The sequence below is a fragment of the Scyliorhinus torazame genome, chromosome 18, assembly GCF_047496885.1.
Source record: "Scyliorhinus torazame isolate Kashiwa2021f chromosome 18, sScyTor2.1, whole genome shotgun sequence".
In the NCBI taxonomy this organism is placed as follows: domain Eukaryota; kingdom Metazoa; phylum Chordata; class Chondrichthyes; order Carcharhiniformes; family Scyliorhinidae; genus Scyliorhinus; species Scyliorhinus torazame.
In genome coordinates this window covers 21,968,724-21,981,697 of record NC_092724.1, presented here as the reverse complement: position 1 = coordinate 21,981,697, position 12,974 = coordinate 21,968,724, and the positions used below count along the sequence as shown (strand labels likewise).

General features: G+C 47.4%; 1 protein-coding gene across 2 annotated transcripts in view; it reads right to left on the bottom strand.

The window, feature by feature from the left end:
- LOC140395029 (small conductance calcium-activated potassium channel protein 2-like) overlaps positions 1–12,974 on the bottom strand; it is a 246,192-nt gene that overhangs the window by 209,105 nt on the left and 24,113 nt on the right. The window lies entirely within an intron of this gene.

Genomic DNA, 12,974 nt, shown 5'->3' with positions numbered 1-12,974 from the left:
TCTTGGCGGTGTGGATGAACAGAGAGATCTCGGTGTCCATGTACATAGATCCCTGAAAGTTGCCACCCAGGTTGAGAGGCTTGTTAAGAAGGCGTACGGTGTGTTAGCTTTTATTGGTAGAGGGATTGAGTTCCGGAGCCATGATGTCATGTTGCAGCTGTACAAAACTCTGGTGCGGCCGCATTTGGAGTATTGCGTGCAATTCTGGTCGCCGCATTATAGGAAGGATGTGGAAGCATTGGAAAGGGTGCAGAGGAGATTTACCAGAATGTTGCCTGGTATGGAGGGAAGATCTTATGAGGAAAGGCTGAGGGACTTGAGGCTGTTTTCGTTAGAGAGAAGAAGGTTAAGAGGTGACTTAATTGAGGCATACAAGATGATCAGAGGATTGGATAGGGTGGACAGTGAGAGCCTTTTTCCTCGGATGGTGATGTCTAGCACAAGGGGACATAGCTTTAAATTGAGGGGAAATAGATACAAGACAGATGTCAGAGGTAGGTTCTTTACTCAGAGTGGTAAGGGCGTGGAATGCCCTGCCTGCAACAGTAGTGGACTCGCCAACACTAAGGGCATTCAAATGGTCATTGGATAGACATATGTGCGATAAGGGAATAGTGTAGATGGGTTTTAGAGTGGTTTCACAGGTCGGCGCACCATCGAGGGCCGAAGGGCCTGTACTGCGCTGTAATGTTCTATGTTCCTAGTAACTCTGCATCTTGACACTTCCGTCTCCCTGGTGAAAAATAATCCTGATATCTATGGAACCTACACAATTAATCAGCAAGTTTTCTGACATGTTAAGTTCTAGATCCTATGTGAATATATTAGAAACATTGCGGTCTTAGGAGAAAGACCTCTGCAGTCCATATTGATGAGGAGACCTGGGGTAATATATGGGAAAATGCCAGTAGAATTTCAGTCTGTAATAGAACAAAGGAGACTCAGATCAAAATATACCGTCTGTATATCACACAAAGCGTGGAACACAGGTTGAACTCTTCTATATTCTCGCTGTACCAATAATGTATGGTCGTCAAGGGAGACTATATAAACTGTGTGTGGTCATGTGTTAAAATTAAATCCTATTGGTTTGGCATACTTAAGAAGCTATAGAATTAGATCCCTTGTTTTGAATTCTGGGGCTCCCAGATGGGAAAATTATTGATCGATAATTATTGACAGATAGACAATTTATTTTTTGTTCAATTTAGAATATCCAATTCATTTTTTCCAATTAAGGGGAAATTTAACGTGGCCATCTTTGGATTGTGGGGGTGAAACCCACGCAAACACGGGGAGAAGGTGCAAACTCCACACGGACAGTGACCCAGGGCCGAGTTCGTGCCTGGGGACCTCAGTGCTGTGAGGCAGCAGTGCTAACCACTACACCACCGTGCTGCCCTTATGGATAGGAAAATTATTGACACTAATGAAAATAGGCTGCATAACATCCTAAGTGTTGTAGCATGGAAGAGCATCCTTTACTCCTGGATTAGTGATACCCGAACAGGCGCGGAATGTGGCGACTAGGGGCTTTTCGCAGTAACTTCATCGCAGTGTTAATGTCAGCCTACTTGTGACAATAATAAAGAGTATTATTATTATTATTAATAATAAATCTCATTCAATTCAGAACGGGCATAAAAATCATAGAATGTATCCCTGTGAGGTTCCTAACTTTCATTCTCCGTTCCAAATCCGGTGCATTCTGAAAAGTATAGGACCCCCATCTCAAATTTATAGGTTCCATTCTGTCTTACTTGCTCCTACAAGGTTTTCCATAACTTATGTAGCATTTCAATGCTACATGTGATGGTGTGCATCACATTACCATGTTTCCATGGCATTATTCTCCTCTCCCACATCCTCTAGCTTATCCAACCATTTGTTTTTCATTGTATATTCGGGAGTACCAAGTTTAATGATTAAATTGAACCAACTGTGTTGGTATTCGCCTGTCTTTTTACTCAAGTACATAGGAGCATTTATACAGCATAGCATCAGTTTGTGGGTTTGTTGCGTTACTAAAACGCAAATAAAAATATATACAGGAAAAAATCTTCTGACCCAATCTGACACCAAGGCTGCAGGGCATTTATCAAGGAGGCAGTATCCCACTGTTTAAAATGGATATGGGATGGTTTCCCAACATCTCAGAGTGACATAGTGTATTGTGCCATTAATTACAGCTCACAAACTGATAGACACAAATACAGACGTCTGGTTGAGTTGAGATTGTTTGAGCATCTCCACCACATGTCAAAAAATCATTGTTGGAGGCCTGAAAAATGCATCGTGCTTTCAAGCTAATTATAGTTCATGGACTGAAGCTCACAGACATCAAACCCAAAATTATACAGCATTCGCTGTGAAAGTCTGCAAAATATGGATAAAAAATGTCACATGATAACCTGCTCTCTCACAGTGAAAGAAAATGGGAGGGTGATGGTGCCGCACTAATGTCACTGGAGTAGTAACCCTAAAGTCCAGGCTAATATTCTGGGGGCACGAGTTCAAATCCCACCGCGGCAGCTGGTGCAATTTAAATTCAATCTGGAATATACATGTAATCCTATGAGTCATTCCCAGTGGTCTGATCCCAGCTGATGTTACTACTGCACAGGAAGGTCCCAGGAAAGACCACAACTGTTATTTTCTTTAAAATCGTGAATGAACAGAGTCGCGGGACTGCCAATTAACTTTTAACAAAAGGATAAACCATTTATTAAACAAGAAACATTTGACTGTAATACAATATTCCTTTGCACCACCTATATCTTCACAAATGTACACAGGTTTTTAAGGATACCCAAGAGATTTCATGGAAATTTGAATGCATGTGGCAATCAAAGGCAGGAAAATACTGAAAGGAGAGATTGAAATCCTGGAAGTGGGTCCTTGTGAAGCATCTGAGAGAAAGTGTTGCTTGGGAGAAGATTCTGAGACGTGTTTTATCAAGAGTGGAATTTGGAAACCCTCGTGGAAGTCATGCCAGTTGGTTCACAGTGTGACAAGCATCTGGGGGAATTTGATGATAAATCTATAGAAATAGTTTTGAGTGGTGCCTGCCACTTGGTTTCAGAGTGTTGTGTTTTTTGACCAAAGTTGGCCTGTTGCTTTACATGGACTGTGTACATACTGAGAACATTAGAGTACAAGATCTATTCTCTAACTTGTGCTATCCTTAAAAATCTGGGTGCATTTGTGAATATCTAAGTGGTGCGAAGGAGTACTGTAATGTAATAAAACCTTTTTTGTTTAATAAATGATTTATTATTTCATTAAAAGCTAATTGATAGTCCTGTGACTCTGTTAATTAATGCCTCTAAATAAAATAAATAGCAGTTCTGGTTTATTGAGCCAGGGTTCCATTCTGGGACCTACTTGGCTACCAGTAACATCATCTGGAATCGTAAAATGGGCATGTCTCATTGGATAATATTGGATATATGGCACAGAAACAGGACTTTCACCTCCACCAGTCTATGTTGATATTTATGCTCTATCGGAGCCTCCTCATCTTTCCTCATCCAAATCTACCATCAGAACCCTCTATTCCCTTCTCCTACATACGCTCATCTATCTTTCCCTTAAGTGCATCTTTTCCTGTTGTCGTGAGTTCCACATTTTCACCACTCTTCGAATAAAGAAATTTTTCCTAAATTCCCGATTCGACTTCTTAGTGTCTATCTTAAGTTGACGGCCTCCAGCCATGCTCTTCCCGACAGAGGGAACGTTCTCTCCGAATCCACTCGATCAAAATCTTTCAGAATTTTGAAGACCCCTGTTACGTTACCCTCCCAGCGAGAAAGAGAGCCAGCCAATCACTCCTTTCCTGATATGTAAACCCATACATTTCTGATATCGTTCTTGTAAATCTTCTCTGCACCCTTTCCAGTGCCTCAACATCACTTTTATAATATGGTGACCAGGACTGTACACAGTAAGCGAAGTGTGGTCGAACCAAGGTTCAATACAAGTTTAGCATAACTTCCCTATTTTTTAATTCTATCCCTTCGGAATTAAAGGCCAGTCGTTGATTTGCCTTTTCCTTCTTTCTGGCTGTACTAACTTGTAATACAACTTTCAGTGATTGGTATATCTGTGTTCAGAGATCCATTGGTTCCCCAACCACACCCAGATTCAAAGGTTTCAAGTAATAAGGGACCTCTCTATTTATCCTAACAAAATGGACCACCTCACATTTATCCGTGTTGAACTTCATTTCTTAATTATTTTCCAATTCCGCAAGATTAATGCCCTCCTGTAATTTGGTGCCGCCCTCCTGAAAATTCCCCCCCAATTAGAGTCGCCCATCAATTTAGAAATTGTGTTTTTGATACCAAAATCCAAATCTTTTATTGTAAATTGTGAACAGCCGTGATCCCAGCACTGATCCATGTAGAACACCACTTCGCACCTTCTGCCACTCTGAATAACAACCCTTTGCTCCCACTCTCGGTTTTCTGTCTTGAAGCCAGTTTCGCAATCCAATCTGCCATTTGTCCCCTGACTCCACATTCTCTGGCCTTATTCATTGGTCGATTATGTTGGGGGATCAATGCCAGGAATGTGGGGGTGGGCTCCATGAAGTAGATGGAATCGCTAGGATTATGTGCAGGAAGAGGGGGGTGGGTTCCATTCAGGACAGGAGCTCCAGGTAGTACAAACCCACAAATTCATTTGGTCTTTCGTAGCGGCTGGGGATAGAACACATAGTGCAGAAGGAGGCCATTCGGCCCATCAGGTCTGCACCGACCCACTTAAGCCCTCACTTCCATTCTAGCCCTGTAACCCAATAACCCCTCCTAACTTTTTTTGGACACGAAGGACAATTTAGCATGGCCAATCCACCTAACCTGCGCGTTTTTGGACTGTGGAAGGAAACCGGAGGAAACCCACGCACACACGGGGAGAACGTGCAGACTCCGCACAGACAGTGACCCAATGGGGAATCGAACCTGGGACCCTGGCACTGTGAAGCCACAGTGCTAGCCACGTGTGCTACCGTGCTGCTGTGGATAAAGGCCAGTTGGTGAAATTATGGGTACAATCTAACGGAAAAGTTTCCAAGTGTGATAGCGAGCGGGAACAGACGGATGTTTCCCGGCGGCCAGTCCGCCGAGGCCGTCACCAGTATTTCACATTAATTAGGGCACTTAATGATGCCCCAAGGGCTTCACTCCGGAAAGCACTGTCCCACCAGTTGATTTGCCTGGATCGGGCTCTGCAGCACTCCCTAACGAGGGGAGAGCAGCTCTTAGCCACAGAACAACCCCAGAGAGCAGACAGCCATGCCACCGTGCACACTGGTCCCATGTTTCAGTGGTGCCGACCTGGCCCGACTGTTGGACACAGTGGAGTCCAGCCGGGGTACCCTGTTCCCTCGAGGGGATCGGAGGGTCAGCCACAGGGCAGCCAGTGCTGACTGGGTGGCAGTGCAGCGGACGTCAGCTCGGGGAGTGTCACTGGGAGGACCGCCATCCAGGGCCGCAAGTAACTCAACAACCTCCACTGGGCCGCACAGATGAGTCGGCATCGGCCCATTGCACCCCCCCCCCCCCAACACCACGATGCAACCACCGTACGGCTCTCGATGCCCTCTCTCTGTCCTCCCGGGAGGGATTACCTCACAACAGACAGGAAAGGGTCCTGGCGGGTAGCAGGGTGCCAGACATCAGAGACCTCACCCCCTACGAGGAACGTGCCTTGGAGGTTGCAGGGTTGACCGCAACAGATTGGTCACCGACATCGAGATTGGCCTGTGCCACAGAGGCGAAGATCCACCGGCCCCACCCAGATGACCTCTCACACGCAGGTTGTTCATGCCAGACAGAATGCATCCTTCACTCACATTGACCACATGTCCATTCTCCTGCAGGCTTTCCATCTAATGGTGCCAGCCCATCCGGGATGTGCCTCCCCCAGCACCCATCCCCCTCCCCCCAACCCCCAGACCCCCTCCCCCCAATCCCCCGTCTCCGCCGTCACCCCCATCCCACACCTTGGTGGAGAGCTCGGATGATGCCTCCATCAAGGCCTGACAGACGTCATCCCCACCCTCCACCAGCGTAGAGACAAATACCATGGTGGGTGGAAGTAGTGGACAGGCCGCTGGGGCACAATCTGGTGACCACCACACAGTTGCTGATGCACATCAGGTGGAGGCAGGAACATCCAGGGGAACAGCAGTCGGCCGTCTGCTGCATGGCAGGACCCAGTTGGGTCCCAGTCCGAAGTTGAGCCTTTGGACCAGGTTGTTCCGGAGCTCTTGCAAACGCTAGGGTGCAGCTGTGTGAGAACCTCTCTGGCTACATCGAGGGCATCTTGAAACCCATCGTACAAGGTACGCCCAGCTTCTGTCGCGACGCGACGGACTTCCTACAGAAACTCAGCACCCATGGACCAGTTGAACCAGGAACATTCCTCGTCACAATGGACGTCTCGGCACTCTACACCAGCGTCCCCCATGACGACGGCATTGCTGCAACAGCCTCAGTACTCAACACCGACAGCTGCCAATCTCCAGACGCAATTCTGCAACTCATCCGCTTCATTCTGGATCACAACGTCTTCACCTTCGATAGCAAGTTCTTCACCCAGACGCACGGAACAGCCATGGGGACCAAATTCGCACCCCAATACGCCAACATCTTCATGCACAAGTTTGAACAGGACCTACTCACCGCACAGGACCTTCAACCGACGTTATACACCAGATACATCGATGACATTTTTTTCCTTTGGACCCACGGCGAAGAATCACTGAAACGACGACACGATGACATCAATAAGTTCCATCCCACCATCATGGACTACTCTCCAAAATCAGTTGCATTCTTGGACACACTCATCTCCATCAAGGACGGTCACCTCAGCACTTCGCTTTACCGCAAGCCCACGGATAACCTCATGATGCTCCACTTCTCCAGCTTCCACCCTAAACACATTAAAGAAGCCATCCCCTATGGACAAGCCCTCCGTATACACAGGATCTGCTCAGACGAGGAGGAGCGTAACAGACATCTACAGATGCTGAAAGATGCCCTCGTATGAACGGGATATGGCGCTCGACTCATCGATCGATAGTTCCAACGCGCCACAGCAAAAAAACGGACCGACCTCCTCAGAAGACAAACACGGGACACAACGGACAGAATACCCTTCGTCGTCCGGAGCGGAGAAACTACGACATCATTTTCGCAGCCTTCAACACGTCATCGATGAAGATGACCATTTTGCCAAGGTCATCCCCACACTCCCACTACTTGCCTTCAAACAACTGCGCAACCTTAAACAAACCATTGTTTGCAGCAAACTACCCAGCCTTCAGAACAGCGACCACGACACCACACAACCCTGCCATGGCAATCTCTGCAAGACGTGCCAGATCATCGACATGGATATCATTATTACACGTGAGAACACCACCCACCAGGTACGCGGTACATACTTGTGCGACTCGGCCAACGTTGTCGACCTCATACACTGCAGGAAAGGATGTCCCAAAGCGTGGTACATTGGCGAGACCATGCAGACGCTGCGACAACGAATGAACGGACATCGCGCAACAATCACCAGGCAGGAATGTTCCCTTCCAGTCGGGGGACACTTCAGCAGTCAAGGACATTCAGACTCTGATCTCGGGTAAGCGTTCTCCAAGGCGGCCTTCAGGACGCGCGACAACGCAGAATCGCCGAGCAGTAACTTATAGCCAAGTTCCGCACACATGAATGCGGCCTCAACCGGGACCTGGGATTCATGTCGCATTACATTCATCCCCCACCATCTGGCCTGGGCTTGCGAAATCCTACCAACTGTCCTGGCTTGAGACAATTCACACCTCTTTAACCTGGGGTTACCCCTATCTCTGGATCTGTAAATACTTAATTACCTGCAAATGCTCGCATTCTAAGTATTGTCTGGCATCTTTGAATTTGTCTACATATGTGTTTCTGGAACGTACCTTTTCATTCACCTGAGGAAGGAGCAGTGCTCTGAAAGCTAGTGATTTGAAACAAACCTGTTGGACTTTAACCTGGTGTTGTAAGACTTCTTACTGTGCTCACCCCAGTCCAACGCCGGCATCTCCACATCATATTTCCACAGACAGGGCTCTGTCCTACAGGTGGTCGGTGGGATGGACAGGCAGAAGCTGAAGTTGCCCCTGGTATGGGTATACATTACCCAAGGGGTGGCATGTCAGACACCCCCCCCCCCACCCACCCCCACCAGCCCAGAGGCAACCCCAACCAACCACTCCTCCCAACCGATGGCGGCTAACCCCCCCCCCCCCCTGGCGACTCTCACACCCCCTCCGTGTTCCCTGGGCTGACTGTCCAATTTCAAAGATGGCTACTCACCTCTTCCAATCCCTACAGCAGACATTTCCCTTGCTTCACATTTTTAAGTAGGCGTGCTAAAAGGCACCCGTGTGACCAGTCACTGGGGAGCCGGTTAGATCATGGGAGGCCGTTAGTAGGGGTTACGTCCCATTAATGAGATGGAGATTGGCCTTAATTGGTGATTATTGGATTCTCGCCATGCTGTGGCGGGATCTCGATCTCGCCAACAGGAGCGGGCCGGCTAGATCGGAAATCGATCGACGCCTGACGCGGTTCCCGATTTCGGGCGCTCCCGTGACCTAACCGGCCCGCTTGGATCCGTGCCCGACACGGCCGTTAGATCGCGCCCAGTATTCAAAACATTAAACAATAGATGGTAAAGTCAAGCCAGTCCAGCAGAGGGAGTGGGTATAGGTTGGAGAATCACGCTGGCTCTCCCTGCATGTCCATGATGTAGACTTCCCGCGGATCGATGGCCCATACTCACCTGAAGCATGACGGGGAACAGGCCAATTACAGTGCACTCACCGAACCAGCGCTAAGCAATTAAAGGTTGTAAATTAAACCATGCTTTTATTTCATGCTGATTCCACTGTTGAACATGATTTGGGCCAATTAAAACCTAAAATCAATATACGAGTCTATCATGGAATGATATTGTGATGAACGGTTATTGTGTTACTGTACCCTTATCATCATGTAAGGTGATGTCCCCTTTAAGTCCGGGCTTGGAACCCTGGGGGACTCCGCCTCCGGCTCCGCCCACCTGGGAGTGGTATATAAGGGGCCGCCTTGCAGGCGGCACCCAGTAAGCACCTGTCTCGGCACCAGGCTTGTTCTTAGCTTATTAAAGCCTTCTTTACAGTTTACTCTCGAGCATCGTTATTGAGGGTACTACAGGTATTAAAGTGGATTGTTTTCCCAAAAATCTGGAACTTCTTCTGTTATAGGAACAGGAGACCATTCCACCCCTCGAGCTTGTTCCACTGATTATGCCTGATCTGTGTCCAACTCCATCTATCCGCTTTGGATTCATTGGCCTTAATTCCCCTCACCCAATAAACATTTAGCAATCTCAGCTTTGAAATTGACAAATGAGCTCCCAGCGTTGAGAGGGAGGAAGTTCCTGATTTCATCTCCCCTTTGTGTGATGGAGAAATGCTTACTGACATCACCCCGGAATCACCTGCAGGCTCTACCCAACCCCCCACCCCCCTCCTCCTCCTCCCCCAAACCCCCAACCTCCACCACCCACCCCCTCGAAGCACTTCATAATGACAGATGTCAGGGCCACCGGACGGTAGTCGTTGAGGCAAGTTGCCTGGTTCTTCTTTGAAACCGGTATGATGGTGGTCTTCTTGGAAGCAGGTGGAAACCTTGGAACGGAGTAACGAAATGAAATGAAATGAACATCGCTTATTGTCACAAGTTGGCTTCAAATGAAGTTACTGTGAAAAGCCCCTAGTCGCCATATTCCGGCGCCTGTTCAGGGAGGCTGGTACGGGAAGAGAGTAGGGAGAGGTTGAAGATGTTCACAAACACACCCGCCAGTTGGTCCACCCAGGATCTGAGTGCACGACCGTCGCTTCGCGTGAGTTCGCATTCAAGAAGGGCAATCTGACTTTGGAAGCTCTAATGGTGGGTATGGGTGTGTCCAGCGCTATTGGGGCAGTTGACAATGGTTTGCTGGTTTCCTGCTCGAAACGAGCATAGAATTCATTGAGTTCATCGGGGAGGGGTGCGCTGTTGCCAGACATTCTACTCGGCTTTGCTTTGTAGCCCATGACGTTGTTTAAGCTTTGCAACAACCGACGAGAGTCCGTGTCATTAGTTTTTGACTCTGGCTTAGTCTGGTATTGTCTCTTGGCGTCCCTGATGTCTTTGCGGGGGTCGTACCTGGATTTCTTGTATAGGTCAGGGTCGGCTGTCTTGAAGATCTGGCCTTCAGTAGGGAGTGAGTCTCCTGGTTAAACCATGGTGACTGGTTGGGAAACGCATGCACTATCTTCTTTGACAAGCAATCTTCTACACACTTACTGATGAAATCTGTGATAGTGGTGGCATACTCGTTTAGGTTGGCTGCTGAGTTCTTGAATATGGACCAGTCCACTGACTCCAAGCTGTTACGTTGGAGTTCTTCTGCTGCCTCTGACAAGCATTGCACGACATTCTTAACCGGATTCTCCTGCTTAAGTTTTAGCTGGTAGACCAGAAAAGGAGCACCACCTTGTGGTTCGATTTTCCAAAGTGTGGTCGGGGGATGGATCGGTAGGTGCCCTTGATGTTTGTGCAACAGTGATCAAGCATTTGGGGGCCCTGGTGGGACAGGAGATGTGTTGGTGGAACTTTGACAGTACGTTCTGGAGGTTGGTCTTGTTGAAGTTCCCAGACATGATGAACAAGGCCTCGGAGTATTCTATTTCATCGTTATTTATAGCAGTGTACATTTCAGCAAGCACCTTCCGCCTGGGGTGGGATGTAGACCGCCGTGATGATGGCAGAAGTGAACTCCTGTGGAAGGTAGTAGGGGCTGCACTTCCCGTTAAGGTGTTCCTTGTCTGGGGAGCAACAATTCGCCAGAGTTACCATGTCCGAGCACCAGGAGTTGATGAGGAGGCAAACCCTTCACCCTTCGCTTTACACGATGACAGCATGCGGCCGATCCAGTGTATGGAGAAGGCGTCAGGTGAGTGACCCTCACCCTGAATAAACAGTGACTCTGTACAGTTACACAGTGAGTGATCCTCACCCTGAATAAACAGTGACTCTGTACAGTTACACAGTGAGTGACCCTTACCCTGAATAAACAGTGACTCTGTACAGTTACACAGTGAGTGACCCTCACCCTGAATAAACAGTGACTCTGTACAGTTACAGTGAGTGATCCTTACCCTGACTAAATACTGACTCAGCACAGTTACACAGTGAGTGATCCTTACCCTGAATAAACAGTGACTCTGTATAGTTACACAGTGAGTGATCCTCACCCTGAATAAACAGTGACTCTGTACAGTTACGCAGTGAGTGATCCTTACCCTGAATAAACAGTGACTCTGTATAGTTACACAGTGAGTGACCCTTACCCTGAATAAACAGTGACTCTGTACAGTTACACAGTGAGTGACCCTTACCCTGAATAAACAGTGACTCTGTACAGTTACAGTGAGTGATCCTTACCCTGAATAAACACTGACTCAGTACAGTTACACAGTGAGTGATCCTCACCCTGAATAAACAGTGACTCTGTATAGTTACAGTGAGTGATCATCACCCTGAATAAACAGTGACTCTGTACAGTTACACAGTGAGTGATCCTTACCCTGAATAAACAGCGACTCTGTACAGTTACACAGTGAGTGATCCTGACCCTGAATAACAGTGACTCTGTACAGTTACACAGTGAGTGCTCCTTACCCTGAATAAACAGCGACTCTGTACAGTTACACAGTGAGTGATCCTCACCCTGAATAAACAGTGACTCTGTACAGTTACACAGTGAGTGACCCTTACCCTGAATAAACAGTGGCTCTGTACAGTTACACAGTGAGTGACCATCACCCTGAATAAACAGCGACTCTGTACAGTTACACAGTGAGTGATCCTCACCCTGAATAAACAGTGACTCTGTACAGTTACACAGTGAGTGCTCCTTACCCTGAATAAACAGCGACTCTGTAAAGTTACAGTGAGTGATCCTCACCCTGAATAAAAAGTGACTCTGTACAGTTACACAGTGAGTGATCCTTACCCTGAATAACTGTGACTCTGTACAGTTACACAGAGAGTGATCCTCACCCTGAATAAACAGTGACTCTGTACAGTTACAGAGTGAGTGCTCCTTACCCTGAATAAACAGCGACTCTGTACAGTTACAGTGAGTGATCCTCACCCTGAATAAACAGTGACTCTGTACAGTTACACAGTGAGTGATCCTCACCCTGAATAAACAGTGACTCTGTACAGTTACACAGTGAGTGATCCTCACCCTGAATAAACAGTGACTCTGTACAGTTACACAGTGAGTGACACTTACCCTGAATAAACAGTGACTCTGTACAGTTACACAGTGAGTGATCCTCACCCTGAATAAACAGTGACTCTGTACAGTTACACAGTGAGTGACCCTTACCCTGAATAAACAGTGACTCTGTACAGTTACACAGTGAGTGACCCTCACCCTGAATAAACAGTGACTCTGTACAGTTACAGTGAGTGATCCTTACCCTGACTAAATACTGACTCAGCACAGTTACACAGTGAGTGATCCTTACCCTGAATAAACAGTGACTCTGTATAGTTACACAGTGAGTGATCCTCACCCTGAATAAACAGTGACTCTGTACAGTTACGCAGTGAGTGATCCTTACCCTGAATAAACAGTGACTCTGTATAGTTACACAGTGAGTGACCCTTACCCTGAATAAACAGTGACTCTGTACAGTTACACAGTGAGTGACCCTTACCCTGAATAAACAGTGACTCTGTACAGTTACAGTGAGTGATCCTTACCCTGAATAAACACTGACTCAGTACAGTTACACAGTGAGTGATCCTCACCCTGAATAAACAGTGACTCTGTATAGTTACAGTGAGTGATCATCACCCTGAATAAACAGTGACTCTGTACAG